The sequence below is a fragment of the Microcebus murinus genome, chromosome 6 (genome assembly GCF_040939455.1).
Source record: "Microcebus murinus isolate Inina chromosome 6, M.murinus_Inina_mat1.0, whole genome shotgun sequence".
Taxonomy (NCBI): domain Eukaryota; kingdom Metazoa; phylum Chordata; class Mammalia; order Primates; family Cheirogaleidae; genus Microcebus; species Microcebus murinus.
The window spans coordinates 89120476-89138948 of record NC_134109.1 but is presented as its reverse complement, the minus strand read 5'-3'; the positions used below and the strand labels follow the sequence as shown (position 1 = coordinate 89138948).

General features: G+C 38.9%; 1 pseudogene; it reads left to right on the top strand.

Annotated features, from left to right (window-relative positions):
• Positions 1–17274: 17274 nt before the first annotated feature.
• On the top strand, positions 17275–17866 carry LOC105870754 (ubiquitin-conjugating enzyme E2 variant 1-like; annotated as a pseudogene).
• Positions 17867–18473: the final 607 nt, after the last annotated feature.

Below are 18473 nucleotides of genomic sequence, written 5' to 3'. Positions count from 1 at the left end.
CGTTTGATAGATGAGTAGTATGCTGGTCAGGGACAATCTGTCCAGGTAGAACAGATTGATGATTTTGTTTTTTGGTTTTTTAGAGATGTGGTCTTGCAATGTTGCCCAGGTTGGTCTTGAGCCCCTGGCCTGCAGTAGTCCTCCCAGCTCAGCCTCCTAAAGTGCTGGGATTACAGGCAGGAGACATGGTGCCCAGCCCCTTGTGGATTTCACAAGGTACTTGACATGCATAGTTTGTTTGGCTTGCATGAAATCAAGGCCATTCTTGACTTCCTGAGTGAGTGTGGTGGTCAGACTGGCCCTGAGGGAGCTGCTCCAAACTCTTAGAATTGTTGGTCAGGACCATCTGGATTTCTGAGGAGGAGAGAGTATATACCAGAAGAAGCTTGAGCTCTAGCTGCTAGAAGACACCTTCTCTGGTTTGTGCAGCGATGGCAAAGCAGCAGGTACACCAGGGTCATCCTTCCTGGGCATCTGAAGTCAGGTAGAAGACCAGGTGGACATGGGCACCACACCCACTCACCTATGTCCAGGAAGTCACACAGATGCTCATTAGTACACGGGAGTATGGCAGGGCTAAAGGAGCTAGTGACTGTGCACAAGGTAAGGGTCTCCATGAAGTCATCACTATCTGGGTCTCTTGTGACTCTTCCAGTGTGACGGGAATTGGCATCCCTCACTCATGAATTGAGATGGGCTTGGAGCATGAGGTTTTCTACCCTACAGTTATGGTGAATGAACAAGATGGGCAAATACCCAGAATCACATCTCAAAGAAGGCATGATTGGAGTTGCGACAGATTGCATAAACTGGATCACCAAGGCAGGGGTGCAAAATGCCTGGGATTCACTTTAAGATACCCCAGGAAAAAAGACGATACAGCTAGATAAATAGATAAATAGAAAAAAAAATAATATTGGCCATGAGTTAATAATTATAGTATTTGGGTAATGAGTACACAATGGTCCAATATACTATCCTTTCTAATTTTAAATGTTTGAAAATTTTCATAATAAAGCCTTTTTTAAAAGGGTTTATTTTAAATTTACTGCTCACCAGTGAGAGAGACTATTTTTTTTCCCTTTCCTCTTGTTTCTCCCAAAGGTATTCGAAAATGCATTTAAACGTCTTCCTCAGTGGAAAAGAAAATCAATAGCATTGCTCTGGTGCTGCGAAGCCCATCATCCAGCTCTACCCGGCTGTCTGCTGCTGCCACAGAGACCCAAAGCGGCTCGGCCACCAACTCCCCTGCAAGATTAGTGGTGCAATTTACACACACTGGGGACTTGGGCCAGCATTTCTTGCCCGACACTGCATAGGCATAATCAGACAGAACTAATACATTCTGAGAAACTAAGAGTGATTACTGGCTCTCCCCACCCTATCACGGAGCAGTGGGCAGGAGAGGAGTGTGAGAGTGCTCACCTCTCCCCAAGTGATGGATAAGTTGACCCCTGGGGCGTGGGGTGGGAGGTGGAGAGGAGGAGCCAGCGATTCCTTTTTCTCTGCTGCTCTGTGACCTGTCAGATCAGACCTCATCTCTTTCCACTCTCCCCTGGCCCCTGCACTCCGGCTGCACTGGTCTCAGCAGCTTGTGACGTTGCCGGATGTACGTCACATTGGAGCCTTCACAGTGACCTCCTTCTCTGCCTGGAATAGTCTTTATGTGGCTCATTTCCACATCTCCTCCAAGGCTCAGGTCAAATGTCACCCTCTCAGTGATGGATTATTTAAAATTACACCCTCTTCTTCCGCCCCTGTGTTCCTGACCCCATTACCTTGCTCTATTTTTTCATTATCACTTGCCACTTGTCTCTTTCAGACATACTGTATAATTTATTTATTCGGCTCTCCTGAGTCCCTATAATAATGGTCCCTGGCATGTAGATAGTTATTGAAAAAAATGGAATGAATGAATGGAGCTCAGAGTCCTGTGTTTCTTGGTGTCCATACATCCAAGATTTTTTGAAGTCAATCCTGGTTTTAACTATGTTACTGCCAATCTCTCTCTCTCTGCTTCCCCGTCCTCCTGCCCTAGACCTCCATCCTTCTGGTTCATACTTTAAAGAAACCAGAGTGATCTTTTAAAAATGCGAATCTAATCAAAGGTAAGAGTGGAGTTTAGGCAAAGCAACATGGAAGGTGCAACCCCCCCCCCAGTCACACCTGGGAGCCATTCCCTCCCGAGGCCTGAGCCTGGCGTGAGGGCTGTGTAGAAGGGCTGGTGACAAGACCTTCAGTACAGGGTGTGGGCAACAGGAGACAGCCCCACAGGGAAGGAGTCAAGGAAATAAATCTCCTGACTCCACTCTTTTCCCTTCCTCTCATGTCCTACCAGTAGTCCCCAGTGACTGGACTCAACCAGAAACCAGAGGGCAAGGGAGACATGAACGCAGTCTTAGAAGTCAGCCTTCTTAGGCACAGGGTGGGGTAGACAGTGGATGGGGAGCAGGGAAAAAATGGAAGATACCCACTTTTTCTCTTCCCTCATGCTGCTTCAGTCCCACAACCTTTCATATTATTCCCAGAATATGACAAGCTTTGCCCCAGCCCAGGACTTTTGCACTGGCTCTTCCTTCTACCTGGAGCGCTCCTTTTACACAGCTAGCTCCTTCTCTTCCTGGGAAATGTTTCCTTCTCAGAAAGACCTTCCCGGATCGGTGTCCTCAGTCAAATATCTTCTATTGCATCTTCCTACTTCCTTCTTTCCTAGAATTTATCACAACCTTTAATAAATTTAGAGGAGGAGGTCCCTCTTCTCCTCTAGACTGCGCAAGCTCTCCAAGGGCAGGAACCTTGTCTATCTCGAATTCCAACACTCAGAACAGAACCTGGCATGTAGCAGGCATTCAGTAAATACTCCAGTGAATTAAAAGATAAATGAATAACTGAGAAAGTTTTAAAAGAAAATGAAGGTGAACTGCCCTTCCAGGTATTAAATTATAAAGTTACTAAAACACTTTGACTCTGTCTGGCACAGGGATAGATAAAAGGGTCCAGAAACAGAACCTCTGCAATAGCTTCCTGATTGGTTTCCCTGCAATGTAGCTATTTAGTGTATGATACAGTGGCGTTTAAAATCAATAGGGATGGCTGGGCATGGTGCCTCACTCCTGTAATCCTAGCACTCTGGGAGGCTGAAGTGGGAGGATCACTTGAGCTCAGGGGTTCAGGACCAGCCTGAGCAAGAGCAAGACCCCGTCTCTAAAACAATAAAAAATTAAAAAATAAAATCGGTAGGGAAAAGATAATTGCCTTAGTCTGTTTTGTGCTGTTATAACAGAAAAGCTAAGACTGGGTAATTTATAAAGAATAGAAGTTTATTTGGCTCACAATTCTGGAGGCTGTGAAGTCCAAGATGGAGGGGCCACATTTGGTGAGAGCCTTCTTGTTGCATCAAAATGTGGAGGAAGGCGTCATGCAGTGAGAGAGTATGGGAGAAAGCCAAATTCACTTTTATGACAAACCCATTCTCCAGATAGCTAACCCACTCCTGTGATATCCATAATCCATTCATGTCATTATCACAGAGCCCTTGTGACCTAATCACCTCTTAAATGTCCCACCTCACAATACTCTTGCATTGGGGATTAAGTTTCAAACACATGAAGTTTGGGGGGCTCATTCAATCCATAGCAATAATTAATCCAGAAATAATTGGCTAGCAATTAAAAGAAATAACAAATGTATTCCTCACACCTTCATTGAAATAAACTGTCTACAGGTCAAAGATTTAAATGTGAAAACATGAAAAAATGTGAATACTTTTATAATCTTAAGAAGAGAAATTCTATCTAAACATTACAGATAGAAACATAAAGGAAAATAATGATTCAATATCTAAAATTGATATTTTAAAAAATGGCGAAGATATATAACAAGTTTGAAAAACTGGGCAAAATACCTGCAAAAATTAATTTCCATAATATATAAAAAGCTCTTACAAAGCAATGATAAAATAGAACAGTCTAAAAGAAAAATGGACACAAATAGAAATTCAAAAATAGGAAGGAAATCCAATAAGTTTATGGACAAAATGCTCAAAGTCACCAGTAATCAAGAATGCCAGTAAAATAAATACAAAATATCATTTTTGATTTTTCAAATTAGCAACAATTTAAAAGATCGATAATATTGAATGTTGACCAGTATATTAACTTCTTATTGCTGTTGTAACAAACTATCATAAATTTAGTGGTTCAAGATGACACGAATTTATTATCTTCCAGTTCTGTAGGTCAGAATTCCAACATGGGTTGCACTGGGCAGTCCTTCTGGAAACCCTAGGGGAGAACCATTTCCATGCCTGTTGCAGCCACATTTACAGGCTCATGGTCGTTTCCTCCACCTTCAAAGCAAGTTTGCTTCTCCCTCTGACCTTCTGCAGTAGTTGCATCTCCCTCTGGCTACAGCCTGAAAAGGTTCTCTGCCTTAAGGACCCGTGTGATTAGACAGGGCCTACCCAAATAACCCAGGATAATCTGCCCATCTCAAGGTCCTTGACTTAATCACACCTATAAAGTTCCTCTTGCCCTGTAAGGTAACATACTCACAGGTTCCAGGTATTAAGGCAAGGACATCTCCCACTGGGGTTGGGGTGAGGTGAAGGAAGATGTGTTATTCTGCCTGTCGCGGCCAGGATGAGAAAAATGGACATTTCATTTGCTTTTATCCAGAAATTGTATTTTAGGCATATACTTTAAAATTTGAGAGTTACTCAAATCATATTGTGTAGATCATTCTGCAAATGTTCTCTTAATAAAAATAAGGATCTGTAGAAGATTCACATTACACATTAGCATGAAAAAGTTTATGAGGTCTACAGTTAAGAAACAAAAATAACAATTTTTTTAACATTTTCCCAAATTGTTTTAGCTATGAAATTTATTTTCTTGCAAAACATTAGTTAACATTCAATTACTAAAAGTAACAAAACAAAGCAAAAAATTACTAAAAGTCAAAATGCAATTGAAACTTTACAGTCATATATGTGACTATAATATGTATTGTCATATATATTATATGATAACAAAGGGTTGTGCTTACATTTTGTCTGCTCAACTGGCTTGGGTTTTCAAAAGAACATTCAAAAAGAAAAATTGGCAAATAATGAATACAAGTGGCCAAAAATTTATGAAAAATAAACTACCTAATGAGTAATAAGAGAAGTGCAATGTTTCAAAGAAGACATCATTAGTTTGCTTTCAAATTTAAGAAAGGTTTTTCCAAAAGATAAATGCTGGAGTTGGCAAGGATATGAGAAAATGTGTACCTAAGCATATCTTTCTGGTGAGAGATTAATTGGTATAAGCTTTTTGGAAAGCAGGTGGGTTATATAAATCAAAAGCCTGAAAAATATATATGCCAGATGCCTGAGATGAAATTGGTTTAGCAATTTCACTTCTGAAGTAATCAGAGAATACCATAGAGTAGTAGAAAAAAAATGAGCTATTGCCATATGCAACAACAGGAATACATCTCACTGAAATAAGTGAGATAAAGAGTAAAAGAAGCCAGACACGAAAGAATGCAGACTGTATGTTTTTGTTTATATAAAGTTCAAGAATAGGCAAAACTCAGCTATAGTGATAGAAGTCAGAATAGTGATTAGTCTGGATCTAGGGCTAAGTATTGATAGGGAAGGAACATGAAGGAGCCTTCTAGGCTACTGGAAATAGTATATATCTTGATATGGGTGTGGTTACATGGGTGTTTTTATATTTAAACATTCCTCAAGCTGTAATTAAGATGTATGTCCTTTATTGTGTGTAAATTGTACTTGAATTTGTAAAAAAAAAACACTAGCATATACTAAAAAAAGACACATGACCCTGTTTGAAGTGATCCCTAATTATCAAACTCAGAACAATTTCATCATCAAAATAAATAATGACTGTAGTGACAGAGAGAAACATATTGGACAAATAAAAATCCGTGAATCCACAAAGTATACTCAAAAAAAGGAGGTGGGTGAGGAGAGGCAAAATTCTTCTTCTTCACAGAAGAATGTAAGCTAACAAATAAGTAGAGAACACTAGAATTAGAAACTCACTTCTCTGCAACCTCGTATTATAATAATTATCAATGAATGCTTGAATGTTTATGTGAAAAATTATTTGGGAACAGAATATTTACAAGGTTCTAAAATATAAGCCCACAGATTACTTGCTAATTACGAAGAGAAAACATACCTTTACAATGGAGTGACTTGGTAGTTACCAGTTTAGCTTGGTGACCAAACTCAGCATGTCTGTCATATGGGACAACTCAACATTATGTGCCTCTTGATGTGATGCAAAATTAAGTTTACAAGCATCACTATCAAGTATTCATACTTCTTCTGCCAAAGATGCTGATTTCTTTGGTCTGGAATAAAACCTGGGCATTGACATTGGAAATCTTTAAAAGGTCCCCAGGTGATTCTAGTGTGCAGTTAAATTAGAGAGAGAACCACTAATTTAAATATTTATGAGGTAAATATTGAGTACCTCTATGAATTATTTTGGAATTGCATATTAAAATCTGAATGAAATGAGCTGAAAACACAAGAGCAATGGAAAATTACCATCCTGATTTTGGTAGTCTCACAGCCAAGTAATCTTTTCCAAAAATCCTTTCCCTTTTCTTTGCACTATCATAAACTTTTAAATTAATATGTATCTATAAGTCATACCATAGCAAGAAATTGCAAGTTAATGGGACAAGAAGTTTCTACAGATCAAAGATAGTTAAGTATTACTTAAGGTTTGTGACATAGTATTTTAATTTTAAAATTGTGTGTATTTTGAAAGTAGAATAGAGGCTGAGAGGAGGGGAGAATAGGGAGTTATTGTTTAATGGGCATAGAGTTTCAGATTTACAAGATGAAAAAGTTATACAGATGGTTGGTGATTATAGTTGCACAACAATATGAATATATTTAATACCACCAAATTACAAACATCAAAATAGTTAAGATGGTAAATTTTATGTTATGTGTATTTTACCACAATAAAAAATTGGAAAAATGTGTGCATTTGTCCTGTCACTACCCAATATGAATGTTATCATAAAAGAAGATTTTCCCTATTCCACTAACTTTTTTTTTTTTATTTCGGCATATGATGGGGGTACAGATTTTAAGGTTTCAATAAATGCCCTTTCCCTCCTCCCCCCACAAGTCTGAGTCTCCAGCATGACTTGACAGATTATTGGCTAGTCATGAGGAAATAAATGGTAGGTTGTAATTTTACAATGCAAGAGTCAGGCTGTCACCACATATTGTATGATTCTATTTACACAAAAGGTCCAGAATAGAGAGATCTTATAGAGATAGAAAGTAGATTAATGGTTGCCCAGCGCTGGGGGATGGTGATTGGGAAGTAAGGGGATGTTTGCTAAGGGATATTAGATTTCTTTTTAGAGTAACAAAGACGTTCTGAAATGAGTATGGTGATGGTTACACAACTCTGTGAATATACTAAAAACCACTGATTTATAGAATTGTATGTTATTGAATTATATTTCAATGAGGTTGTTATAAAAAGAATCAGGCTGTCACTATGTGAATCTAGGGATCAATCGTAATATCACAAATAGTGGAACCGGTAGATATCTGGACATCTTGCTGTGATGCAAGTTGAAGTACCTCTGAAATAGTCATGATGTCTGTAATTTACTTCTAGATGAAGCAATTATGGCAAAATGTTAACCACTGTTAAATCTAGGTGAGTGTGCGGGGGTTCATTTTCCTCTTTCCTCTCCTTTCCGTATGGAAATTAATTTTCATTAAAAAATTGTAGAACCAGGAAATTGTAAAAGCTATATATAATAATAATGCAAAAGAATTACCAAAAGATTTTTCCAAGAGATATTTGAATAAATTAAGGAATATAAATAATTTTGTAGCAAATCTGAGTTCTATATAAAAGTACAGGGGCTTATCAACTTTTACAGTAAATGTGTGTATGATAAAAATGACAACCCAAATATTATCAAATTTTATATTGCATTTTATAGAACACTGTACTTTCTAAAATGAAGGGAATTTAAAATATATATTATTAAATAATTTTTATGCCTATGCAAAACTTTTTATGCACATAAACTCACAGGACAGGAAAAAATATATTGTATTATGGTTCCTGCATTGGGATCACAAAATAAGGCAATTTATATATGGCCATGTTATGCATATTTAAAAGTTAGAAGCCTTATATTCATGAAATCCCAATAGAAGTCAACAGACAACAGTAGGAAAAAAAGAACTTGTTCTGAATTTTATGACATACTAGTCTAGTGTTTCATAGTCCACTTGTCTCTCTTATCCTGTCCACTCAAAGATCTCTTTCTCATTTGTAGTATTTCTTATCATTCAAGGGCAGCAGAGATACATAGATTCCCTCAATAGGATCAGCAGCACATCATAATTGAGTGGCTATTTTATCCTACTTTTGGTCAAACCATCATTAGCTACACTCAAGACAGATTTACTGTGAAGCTAATGAAGCTTCCTTAAGCTTGTACAAGGCCCAGGGAAAAGCCCTCACTACTGTTCACATAGCCATGTACTTCTGTAAAATTTAAAGAAGTAAATCTTTCAAACTCAATTGATTAAGACTTTTGTGTTTGTACTATAATTTCTCACCAAATTTCTCCCCATTTTGGATGTTGGGTGAATTTAAGGGGCTCATAGTCACTTCCATGCCAAATTAAGTTATTGCTAGTCTAGTTGATATAGGAATGGATTCCAGAACACACCTACTGCCAACTGTGCCAGCTTATCTGCTGTCCTGGCATGAAAGTACAGGGCTAGAGGTCCTATCACAATATGAATATGTCCTACAGCTTCTGGCACCAAAGTAGTATGTCAGCAGCCAAAGTTGTGGTGGAGTAACTTGGAGATGATCAATGCCACTGCAGAGAACAACTCAAAGAGCATGCAAATGAATAAATACTCCAGTCTGAACACAAAGAGTCAGACTGGGTAAAAAATCCACCCAACTATATGCTGCACACAAGATACATACTTTAAATATAAGGACATAGAAAGGTTGACAATAAAAAGATAGAACCATACTGAGCCTAAGCCAGTATGTAGAAAACTCTTCTAACCATCAGAAGTGCAAAATTATAAATGGAAGATTTAATTTAGTCAAAATGAAAGTTTTTTTCTTTTCAAGAATATACTTGATAATGCTGTTTACACAGTTTTAAGTATATAGCTTTTCTCTTTTTTGAGAAGCATCTTACATATTAGATTTTATCAGAAGTCCTGTTTTTGTGGATCACAAATCTGTAGCAATACTACAAACAGAGAGCATGCCTGTGTGTAAATTGTGTGTTTTAAGCATCTCAACAATCAATAATAAAAAACAAATTTTATCAACATGTTACAGGAAAGATTGAATCTTCTATTTCTCTATAGAAATTGATATTACAAAATCAATGTCATGTGAGAAAGTTTGTGGCCAAAAATTATGGGGAAGAAAGATATTATAAAGATATGTTAGGCCAGGCATGGTGGCTCACACCTATAATCCTAGTATTCTGGGAGGATGAGGCAGGTGGATCGTTTGAGCTCAGGAGTTTGAGACCAATCTTAGCAAGAGCGAGACCCCATCTCTACTAAAAAAAATAGACAGAAATTAGCTGGACAACTAAAAATATATACAAAAAATTAGCCAGGCATGGTGGTGCATGCCTGTAGTCCCAGCTACTCAGAAGGCTGAGGTAGTAGGATTGCTTGAGCCCAGGAGTTTGAGGTTGTTGTGAGCTAGGCTGACGCCACGGCACTCTAGCCTGGGCAACAGAGCGAGACTCTGTCTCAAATAAAATAAAAGATATGTTAGGCAGTTAATGAAAATGTTATTCCATTTTGTTTGATTTGTGATATTTTGGTATTTGGCAGCTTTTCAAAATCTATATTTTGTTGTGATTTCCCTTCTCATCCAAATAAATATTGACCTTTTCCAAAGAGGACATATAAGTGGCCAACAGGTGTATGAAAAAGTGCTCAACATAACTAATCATCAGGGAAATGCAAATCAAAACCACAATGAGATGTTATCTCACACCTCTTAGGATGGTTTTTATTAAAAAAAAATCAAAAGGTAACAAGTATTGGTTTGGATGTAGAGAAAAGGGAACCCCGATATGTTGTTGGTGGGAATGTAAATTGGTTCAGCCATTATGGAAAATAGTATGGAGGTTTCTCAAAAAATTAAAAATAGAACTACCATATAATCCAGCAATCCCACTTCTGGGTATATATCCAAAGGAATTAAAAGCACTATCTCAAAGAGATATCTTCACTCCCATGTTAATTGCAGCATTATTCACAATAGCCAAGATATGGAAACAACCAGCGTCTATCAGGGGAAGCATGGATAAAGAAAATGTGGCGTATATACACAATGGGATTCTATTCAGTGTTAAGGAAGAAGGAAATCTTGGCATTTGCGATAACATAGATGAAACCTAGTGGACACTGTGTTTCTCACCTTGGGAGCCTTTGCGCGTGCTCTTCCCTCTGTCTGGAAATCTCTCTCATGGGCTTCATATTAACTTTGCCTTGGCTTCTCCACCTTCAGGTCTCAGCTCAGAGGGCTTCCCTTATTCCACTCTAGTTAAAGTTGTTTTTCCTTGGTCTCTATCATATCACTCTATTTCTTTCACTTCTCACAATCTATAGTTATCTGATATTTTATATCTAAATATTTCAGTAAGCATCTCTAAAATATGAAGACATTTTCTTATGCACTGTCAAAGGACAAGACCACCACTGAATACCAGAAGCACAAAGCTGTATATATTACCTACTTAAGTAAATAGGTGGTATGCTGGGCAGGGACAATCTGTTGGGGAGAACAGTTTTATGATGTTATATATGGTTTTTAAGAAGAGTGTAGTTCAGAGATTGGTGGATTTTTAGAGGTGGGATTGGGTTTTTATCAGCTGCAAAGCAAGGTTACTCACATGAGCCCGATTCTGATGGCTTGGCATTCAGAAGCATGTTCTTTGGAGTGACTCCCAATTGACTGACTTTCAGAAGCCAGAGACTTCACAAATGGATTGGATTGCGGCAAATTGTCATGGATTGATAAAGTGGATTTGAAACCTGTTCTGGTGGTTATGTGTTACTGTTGACCTAAAAGGAAGAAGCCGAGGCAAAATTAATATGAAGTTTATTTGGGCCAAAGTTGAGAACTGCAGCCTGGGATACACTTCCAGGTTGCCTTGGAGAGTGCTCCGGAGAACAAAGGAGAGCTTTAAGCTTTTAAAGAAAAAAAGGGCAAATTAGGAGAGGGGGTGATTACAAAAATTGCTCATCAGAAATTCACATTGGTGTTTACAGAATAACATTGGCTAGTGATTGGCTATACATTGTTGAGCTACTGGGCATTTGGCATTTTATGGCTGCTTGGAGTAAGCTAGTCTAGAGCAGGCACAGCAAGTAGCTTCTAGAGGTAATTATCTAGCTCCAGGGGGATTGAGAAATGACTGCTGTTACATTTTAAATGGCTCTCAGGGCTGATAATTTAAAGGTGCTTACACTTTTCAGATAAAGAGGTTTTTTTTTTTCTCTCATTACCATGATTGCAGAAGGGTCATTTATTGATTAGGCAGGTTTAAAAAGGAGTTACGGTGGCTACTTGTTACTAGAGCTTCAGTACGATCAGTCTTTTCCTAGAAGTGCCGGAACTTTTTCTGTTCTCTGCCATTATCGCACCACACAATTAAAAAGAATCCCTTAATAGCATCTGATACAGTGCTACATTCAGTGTGATACACAGATGATTCTTGTCCATAAGCCATTACCCGTCTGTCATGAAATGTGTAAAGAAACTGAGGGTAAGCAGTTATAAGTAAATATAACAATTTCACAGGATAGTTTTATGTCTGTTGACTCTAACGATAATAAAAATGGCCTGGCATGCTGACTCATACCTGTAATCCTAGCACTCTGGGAGGCAGAGGCAGGAGGATTACTTGAGCTCAGGAGTTCAAGATCATCCTGAGCAACATAGCGGAAACTCTCTCACCACAAAAATAAAATAATTAGCTGGGTGTGGTGGCACATGCCTGTAGTCCCAGCTACTCGGGAGGCTGAGGCAGGAGGATGGCTTAAGCCCAGGTGTTTGAGGCTACAGTGAGCTATGATGATGCTACTGCACTGTACCCAATGCTATAGTCTGAGACCCTGTCTCAATCAATCAATCAATCAAAAAAAAAAATAGACCTTGTCTGTTATACATCTTTCTTTTACTTCATTTTTCTACTAATTAATTTTTATTTTATTTTACAAATGTAATTGTCTGCAATAATTTGGGGCGGGGGAACTGCTACTTCACCACAGTTGGAGAAACACCTAATGCCCAGCTCATATTTAAATTTTTCCAATTGTTTCCAACACCTTTTTGTTTTTTTTTTTTTGAGACAGGGTTTTGCTCTGTCACCGCAGGTAGGTGCAGTGGCGTCATTATAGCTCACTGCAACCTCAAACTCCTGGGCTCAAGTGTACCTCCTTCTTCAGCCACCTGAGTAGCTGGGACTACAGGCTCAAGCTAGTGTGCCTGGCTAATTTTTCTATTTTTAGTAGAGATGGGGTCTCACTCTTGCTCAGGCTGGTCTTGAACTCCTGACCTCAAGCTATCCTCCTACTTTGGCTTTCTAGAGTGTTAGGATTACAGGTGTGATCCACTATGCCTGGCCCCAATATGTTTTTATATAGTTGGTTTGCTCAAACTATTTGATTATGTTAGTAATATCTCTTACAACTCCTATAATCTAGAAATCCTCCCCTCCCACCTTCGTTTTTTCATGCCATTGACTTGGGGGAAAAACTAGGCCAATTGTTTGTAAAATTACCTTCCCCCAACCACCCTATTCTGGTTTGTTTGATTGTTTTCTCAATATTTTTTCCCAATTGTGGCTTGCTTTTTTATGTTCTTAACAATGTCTCTTGAAAAGCAAAATATTTTAATTTTGATAAAATCCAATTTGTTGATTTTTTTCTTTTATAGTTTGTTATTTTTGAGTCATACTTACGATAGCCACAGGCAGAATAAATAAATAAACCTTGAGGCTTATACCATACACAAAAAACTTGAACTGAATACTAGACCTAAATGTAAGATTTGAGAGCTATCAAAAACATTGTTGTAACTGGCTCCATGAACCCCTATGTGTTTTTTATAATCCTTTCCCTTAACTAACTACTTGACCATTTTAGTTGTTTCCCAGAAATGATGGACTCGAACTCCTGGCTTCAAGTGATCCTCTCACCTCGGCCTCCCAAAGTGCTTGGATTATAGGCATGAGCCACTACACCTGGCCTGAAATGATGGATTTTTTACAAGACAGAGGAGTTGAGATTCTGAAGTGTCCAGGGCAGACTTCCTGATGCCAAGATCCCCCATGCCCCACAACCTGTCCCCAATACATGTAGCCCCTCATGAGATACACTGAGGCCTGCCCCAAGGCACATGGCCCCTCCTTTAAAAGCCCATGATCTCCCTTAGTTGGGGAGATGGATTTGAGGCAGCTGGTCCGGTTCTCCCCTCCAATAAGATATCTGTCATATTAAAGATTCCTTTCTTCCTTGGCAATCCTCTCCTTGTCTTAATAATTGGACCTTTTTGCAACGAGAAACTGGACCTATTTAGAAATCCCCTTGTGGTTTCGACAACATTGTGATCCCAAGACATCTGGTGGTAGAAAACCAGAGAGAACAAAGGTTAACCACTGAACACAACTTTAGACCTTTATGGGCCTAGAGATGGCCCCAGAGGAATCTACATTAATAACCTTTACTAACTACCCTTTATTTGCCATATATTTGCCTTTCCACAACTTGCCTACTCTAGAGACTCAAAGTCCTTTCCTTTGTCTTTTCACTTCTCTAATAATCTGCTATATAAACTGGAATCCAAAGCCACTTCTTAGAGAACTATTCATTCCTTAGATTTCTGTTATGTATATTTGCAAAAATATGCATGTTAATAGACATCTGTTTATTTTTCTCTTGTTAATCTGTCTTTTGTTATAGGGTCCATTGCATATAAGAACTTATCAGAATTGAGGAAAAAATTATTTTTCCTCCCCTACACATGATTGTGTATATTGAAAAACCAATGGATTCTATTTTTTTTTTTTTTGAGACAGAGTCTCACTTTGTTGCCCAGGCTAGAGTGAGTGCCGTGGCGTCAGCCTAGCTCACAGCAACCTCAAACTCCTGGGCTCAAGCAATCCTTCTGCCTCAGCCTCCCGAGTAGCTGGGACTACAGGCATGCGCCACCATGCCCGGCTAATTTATATATATATATATTAGTTGGCCAATTAATTTCTTTCTATTTATAGTAGAGACAGGGTCTCGCTCTTGCTCAGGCTGGTTTCGAACTCCTGACCTCGAGCAATCCGCCCGCCTCGGCTTCCCAGAGTGCTAGGATTACAGGCGTGAGCCACCACGCCCGGCCTTATTTTTTTAAAAATTGGAACTAAGTGAATTTAGCAAGATTGCAGAATACAAGATCAACAGTTAAAAATGTCTTGTGTTCCTATGTAGGTTGGCCCTCCATATCCATGGAGTCTGCATCCATGGATTCAATCAAAAACAGATAAAAAAATTTTCAGGAAAACAATCCACAAAGTTCCAAAAAGCAAAACTTGAATTTGTCGCATGCTGAGACTATGCTGAGTCACATGAATAAAGTGATGTTTTGGTGTTACCATTGGGTGCTTGTCCCCAAGGCTGCATCAGAAGAACAAGGACAAGTAGTTTGAGGAAAAGGAAAGGGAGGTTTATTAATTTGCCAGTAAATGAGCAGGGTAGAGACTCTTAAAGTGCCACCATCCCATCTATAAGCAGAAATACAGAGCTTTTAAAGTCAGGGTTTTGAGCTTCAGGGTATTGTTGATTAACGACAGTTGATGGTTGTGATTGACCCCATGTCTAGATGAACCCTAGCTCGGGCAGGGATGCAGGTTTTAATTCCCAAAAAAGAGTGGGGGAGGTTTTAAAGAGATAGCTCATAAAACATTTTTGCCCTTGTTCCCTCTGTGTCATAGGCATTGTATTAGGTATTACAGGTAATCTACAGATGATTTAAAGTATATGGGAGGATATGAGTAGGAAATATATAAAATACTGTGCTATTTTTTTTTTTTTTTGAGACAGAGTCTCGCTTTCTTGCCTAGGCTAGAGTGAGTGCCGTGGCATCAGCCTAGCTCACAGCAACCTCAAACTCCTGGGCTCAAGCGATCCTCCTGCCTCAGCCTCCCGAGTAGCTGGGACTACAGGCACAAGCCACCATGCCCGGCTGATTTTTATATATATATATATTAGTTGGCCAATTAATTTCTTTCTATTTTTATGGTAGAGACGGGGTCTCGCTCAGGCTGGTTTTGAACTCCTGACCTTGAGCAATCCGCCCGCCTTGGCCTCCCAGAGTGCTAGGATTACAGGCGTGAGCCACCGTGCCCGGCCTACTGTGCTATTTTGTATAAGGAACTTGAGCATCGGCAGATTTCAGGGGTGGAGGGAGTATTTTCCTGGAACCAATCCCCCATGGATGTTGAAGGAAGACTGTACTTGCAACAAACAATTAGAAAAAAAGAAATTTTAAAAATACAATTTATAAGAGCATAAAGAAACATCAAATGTCTAGGGACATATCTAATAAAATGTGCATGATTCCTATGCAGAAACTGCAACATAGCACTGAGAGAAATTTTAAAAGACTTAAATACATGGAAACAATGGCCATGTTTATGTATTAGAAGACTTTAAATTGTTAAGATACCCATTTTCTCCCAATTGACCCATAGATTTAACACAGTCCTAAGCAAAATCCCAGTAGGCTCTTTTGCAGAAACTGATACACTGATTCTAATATTTATATGGAAATGCAAAGGAATTGAGTAGCCAAAACTATTTTGAAAAAGAATAAAATTGGAGTTTTTACACTACTTGAGTTTGAGAGTTACTGTAAAGTTATATAATCAAGACCGTGATATTGCCTTAAGGCTAGGTCAATATCAGTGGAGCAGAATAGAAAATCCAGCAATAGACCCAGGGTGCCAAGTCAATTCAGCAGAGAAAGGAAAGTAACAAATGGCACTAACGCAATTGAATATGAGTGTCAAAAAATTAAATCTTAACTCTTACCTCACTCCATGCACAAAAACTAATTCAAGATGAATAATAGACCCATGATAAAAGCTGAAACCATAAAGCTTTTAAAACTGCACTGTTCCATACAGTAGCCACTAGCCACGAGCACTTGAAATATGGTTAGTTCAAATTGAGATGGGCCACAAATGTAAACTAGACACTGAATGTCAGAGACTCTGTATGAAAGAAAAATAATGTAAAAATCTCATTAGTCATTTTCATATTGATTACATACTGAAGTGATAATATGTTAGATACATTGGGTTGAATAAAATATGTTATTAAAATCAATTTACCTATTTCGTTTTACTTTTTTTTAATGGGGCCAGTAGGAGATTTAAAATTATATATATAGGGTCTATGTGCCATGACACTCCAGTAGCAATGAGCATGTCTAATGTAGAAATTTTGGTTTCTAATATCATTCTTCAATAAAAGGAATCAAGGCTCCTTGGAGAAGTAGGGGATTCTAAGACTGGGACAGGAGATATACAAGATGAGTCTGGAGCATCTTGTAGCAACAGAAAGTAATAAAGTGCTCAAAACAAGCAAACAAACAAACTAATCTACATGCATGGGAACACAAAAGCCAACTGAAAGAGCTCCCAATGGCCAAAGGGGGAACAATATGGGGGAAGAATGACTGCCATAAGGAAGTTTTATATCTGGATATCTGAACATTTATTGAGCCCCTATGATGTGTTGGTGCTGAGACTATGATGGTGAACAAAGCATGGTCCCTGCCCTCAGGAGTCATGGGGAATTAGGTGCTCTGGTAGAGAGAAGTGGTACTAAGGTAAGGAGGAAAGAAAATTCAAAACGTGAGGAATTTAGGGGAAAGCATGTCCAAGGCAATAAAAAAAGGGATGGTTTGGACATTCATGAGGTTTTGGGGCCTTCCAAATCAGGAACCAGGCCACTTTTCCTCAGCATGTACACATACAAGGTAGTCCTAATGTGGTAATATAACTCTGACTACAAGATGATGACCTAATCTTTTATGATACCAATAGATGTTATCTTTAATTACACAGGCAAAAGTTTAATGAAAAGGTTTTTGTAGCTTTTTGTTGGTATTCAGAACTCTATATGTTGTATGTTTTTATGGGGGCTGCCTAGAATTCACTTTACTGCTTCTGAGGCTGTTCTTTACACTTCAAAAAAATGTATTCTGACCATTTATACCATCATTAAGGAAGACAAAGTAGTGAAGATAGGCCTACACTTGTGAATTCTTACAAAGTTTATATTGGAGCAGCAGCGATGCAAGATGGCAGCCACCACGGGCTCAGTAAGTAAAAGCCCCTCACAATTTCTGACAGTCGGAAGAACTCGAAGAAGGCCAGAAAGGAGGAGGAGATGGCATAGTTAGCTGGGGTCTAGAAGATGACAAAGACATGACACTTATAAGATGGACAGGGATGATAATTGGGCCCCCAAGAACAACTTATGAAAACCAAACATACAGCCTCAAAATAGAACATGGGCCTGAATACCCGGAAGTGTCCCCGTTTGTAGGATTTGTAATAAAAATTAATATGAACTGAGTTAATAGTTCTAGTGGAGTGATGGACCTGAGAGCTATATCAGTGAGCAACAAGGCAGAAATCATGTAGCATCAAAGTTGTCCCGTAAGAGCTTTGGCGCGTAATGATATCTAAAGAGAATAGGAAACTCTCTTAGCCACCTGAAGGGCAGTGTTACAGCAATTAATCAAAAAGAAAAACCACAGTCCCTTCCCTCTCTCTTTAATTTATTTAAGCAATCTTCATTTTCCACAGTAGTAAATTTTCTAGATACATATTGTAGACCTCACAGTACTGGAAAGGAAGCTCCCATTAAAAGGCAATTTATCTTAAGATACTGTAAATGATGCTAATTTTTTGTCCATTTGAAATATGTAAGTTGTGCTATAACAAATCACCTGACAATGTCAGGTGTAACCACTGTCCACACAGTTGAACTTCTGGGATCAAGAAAGTATATTTAACTGGTTCCCATCATACCTGGTGGGCCCCACGTCTAACTTAACTGTGAAAAGATGCATCATGGGATCACCTTGCTGCTGAGTACATGGCCTGGGGTGTCTGCCTTCTCCCCTTTCCCCTCCCCTACCTCCTCCCCTCCCTGCAACTGCCCTCCAGCTTGGAGGTTGTTAGAGAAGGCGTGAAGGTTTCAAGTCTCAGCCTGTGGGACTACTGCTGGGTATGTGGGTGCTTTGCTTCACCCCTAGATTCCTTTTTTAAGCTTTAAATGATACCCCCTTCCAGGACATCGTCCCCTCCCAACTTTCCTCCACTCCTGCCCTTGGCCAAAGCGT